We start from the raw sequence: 3,839 nt of genomic DNA, 5'->3' as shown, positions 1-3,839 counted from the left end.
CAAATAAGTCAGATAATATAATTAATTTGTTGATTAATTCGGCTATATATTTTTTTTAACCTGTTATAAAGTATCTCAGACCAAAAGATACTGTTGGAAGTATATAATTATTCCATAATCTCTAGATGATTTGATAATTAGCTTCGAAAGTAGAAATATTGTTACTCTTAATTTCAACATCTTGAGAAGATTTTTTTGCTTAACTATATCCGGCACCGAAGGTAAATTTTATTAAAAAGTTTTTGTTTCCTAAAAGATTAAACAAATGAGCTCACTACTTTTAATTTACAATTACATAAAATATATTTAAAAATTAAAATAATATAACAATGAAACCATTAATCTATATCAATTCTTTCATAATATTATTCCGTCTCTTAACAATATGTTTTCTATTGCAGATATTCAAAATTTGCCAAGATTGAAAGTGTTAGACTTGGCTACAAATAATTTATACGGGTCAATAGAAGGTAATATCATACAAGTATACAAAACTAGCTTTGTTTCACATACATATAAATGCTTCGTATATTTTTATTTAGGATAAGGTAAAATTGTGATGTCTTAGCTAGTTTTCTTTTTATGAATTCCTACATATAAATGTTTATAAAAGAATACCTTAAAATAATAGTTAATGTTGTCTCTTAACCTTAATGTCTCCAAACATTTAATGGTGTAACATTACTTTTAGTTATTTTGCTCTAGTTAAAGTCCATTTCTCACTATAAAACCTTAATCAAAACCATGACTTTGTTACTTTATCACTTTTTCAGGATTATGTGAAATTCAAGATCTTATAGAGTTAGGTCTCAACTCAAATAGGTTTAGCGGTAAAATTCCCAAGTGTATAAGCATCTTCAGAAATCTCCAAGTTCTTGATCTTTCTCAAAATCAATTCAGTGGCAACTTTCCATCCTTCATTAGAAATATGACATCCCTTTCATATTTGTCTCTCTTTGGCAATGACCTACAAGGCTCATTTTCATTGAGCACTTTGGCTAACCATTCAAAACTTCAGGTTCTGTATATTTCTTCAACAAGCCCTAAAACACAAGTTGAAACTGAAAATGAACAATGGTTTCCAACATTTCAATTAAAGTCTCTCATCCTTCGAAGTTGCAAGTTAAATTTAGATAAATGAAGTCTTATTCCAAGTTTTCTCCAATATCAAAAAGAGCTCCAATATATCGACATCTCGCACAACAAACTGGTTGGAGCATTTCCAAATTGGTTGATTCAAAATAACTCAAGACTCATATTTCTCGGTTTCAAATAAATTATTTGATGGAAAACTTGAAGTGTCCTCCATCAGACAAAATATAACTTGGCTAGATATCTCAAACAACAATGTATCTGGTTCATTGCCAAAAGACATTGGTGCATTCCTTCCTGTGGTTAGTAGGTTAAATCTGTCAACAAACAATTTTGAAGGAAGTATACCAACTTCAATTGGTGAAATGCAAAAACTTTCCTCCTTGGATTTGTCTCACAATCACTTCTCAGGTGAAATACCGGATGAATTAGCAATGGGGTGCATTAGTCTCGTAGCATTGAGGCTTTCCAACAATCTTTTTCATGGGAATATTCCTAAATTTTCCAATTTTACATATTTATCACAATTGTTTGTCAATAACAACAACCTCAATTGCACTCTGAAAGAAGTATTTGAAAATTTGAATGGTAATGGATTGATGACAATAGACATATCCAACAATTCAGTCTCAGGCTCAATTCCTAGTTCAATTGCAAAAGTTGTCACGTGTGTGGGTCCTTCTTATGGGAAATAATCAATTGGAAGGTGAGATTCCCATTGAATTCTCAAACCTAGTAATGCTTTCTGTGTTGGATCTTTCACAAAATAGATTATTTGGTTCAATCTCACATCTTAATCCATCAATCTTGAGTTTCTTGTATTTGCAAAAGAATGCTTTCTCGGGCTCTATACCTCTCAGATTCTTTGAGAGCTCAAGCCTTAAAACTCTAGACTTAAGGGATAATAATTTTTCTGGAAATATTCCCTACATGATTGATAAACTGTCAGAATTACGAGTGCTTTCACTTGGCGGGAATAATTTTGCTGGTTACATCCCAATTCAATTATGCCAATTACCAAAAATCACCATTATGGATCTTTCGCATAATAAGCTCAAGGGTTCAATACCATCTTGCTTCAACAACATTTCCTTTGGACTAGAAGAGAATTATGATTCTTCGGACAAATCATTGGTATACTCAACCGTGTTGCTCAATTCACCAATAGAATCTACGATTAATGCTAGTGTGTCATTGTTTATGCCTTCACCTGATTATCAAAATGAAGACATAAACGCTATTGTCGAGTTTGGAACAAAAAATAATATTTACACTTACAAAGGCTTCATCCTTGAGAAAATGACTGGGTTGGATTTATCATGCAATATGTTAAGTGGTAGCATCCCTTTTCAAATTGGAGACATGCAAAAAGTTCGAGTCCTGAACCTATCTCATAATTACTTGTCTGGTTCTATTCCAAATACTTTTTCTAATCTTGCCCAAATTGAGAGCCTTGACCTGTCCTACAACAATCTCAGTGGTGAGATACCCTTTCAAATGGTCAAGTTGAACAACTTAGCAATCTTCAATGTGTCATTCAATAATCTTTCTGGAGTTGCCCCCAGTACTGGCCAATTTGGAACCTTTGTTGAAGACAGCTACCTAGGCAATCATTTTCTTTGTGCTGAACTCCTAACGCATACGTGTGAAGCTTCACCTCCATCACAATTGAATCACATAGAAGGAAAGGAAACAATGATTGACATGGTAGCATTCTATTGGACTTTCACATCATCTTACGTAGTAATACTGATGGGTTTCACAACAGTGCTTTGCATAAATGCTTCTTGGCGCATGACTTGGTTTTATTTCATTGCTAAGATTATACATACATGTTTTCCAACTCTTCCTTTGTATTGAGCAAGGTCCATCTGGAAATTTCGAGTTTAATTTGCTATTTGTAACCTTCAAAGTGTTCAAAAAAAAAAAAAGACTGTATGAAAGAGTTTGAATCATGTTTCCATTTAATAACATTTTTTATATTGTCTCATAATTTTTTACATGGCACAACTATTTCAAGATTATTTTACATTTTGATGCCTTATTTATCGTACCCAATATTACAACAAAACCAGTGAAGTTTGTCATTATTTATGCTTTGAAAATAGAATTACCATTGATATGTTTATCTATTTATAATATATACCGATATATGGTATGACCACAGTACATTATGATGATAAATAGACCTATATATTTGAATATTGTGTGAATTTGTTCACGCATATATAATACTTAGGTTGATTGGATATGGCTAAATATTTATACTTTTTAACTTTTTTAAAATAGGTATAAGAATGATTATACAATACATATATATACAAATTTCATCTCATATTCCTTTTTATTTTAAATTACAAAAAGACTCTTAATTCATTTGATATTTTAGTTTGAAATTTAACAATTATAATTCTTTTATTGTTTTGATATTTGTGAAAAAAATAAGTATATCCTTTTAATATAATATTCTTGATAATAGCATGCTTTTTTTACATTAATTTTAAAATAATTATTTAATAAATATTTGAACGAATTCAAATATGAAAATGAATATATCGAAAGAGAAAAGGAGACAAAAATTTCATAACTATACATAAACACACATTAATTAAAACCCGCACCAATTGTTATCCATAATACACAAATTTTACTACTCGCATTTGGATAAGCTCCTCTAAATTTATAATGAATTCTAATATAGAAATTATTATATTGTCAATAATTTTTATCTCTAGCTAAAATTATAA

General features: G+C 30.3%; 1 pseudogene across 1 annotated transcript; it reads left to right on the top strand.

Annotated features, from left to right (window-relative positions):
• The first annotated feature begins 385 nt into the window (after positions 1-385).
• LOC114167431 (receptor-like protein 1) lies at positions 386-3,017 on the top strand (annotated as a pseudogene). The gene is made up of 2 exons (XR_014984938.1): positions 386-470; positions 774-3,017. The product of XR_014984938.1 is annotated as a receptor-like protein 1 (transcript).
• The last annotated feature ends 822 nt before the right edge of the window (positions 3,018-3,839 follow it).

Source organism: Vigna unguiculata, chromosome 10 (genome assembly GCF_037176805.1).
Source record: "Vigna unguiculata cultivar grain cowpea cultivar isolate G323 ecotype 2 chromosome 10, ASM3717680v1, whole genome shotgun sequence".
Lineage (NCBI taxonomy): Eukaryota > Viridiplantae > Streptophyta > Magnoliopsida > Fabales > Fabaceae > Vigna > Vigna unguiculata.
Note: the sequence above shows the minus strand (reverse complement) of the source record. Positions and strands in the feature narration are given on the sequence as shown.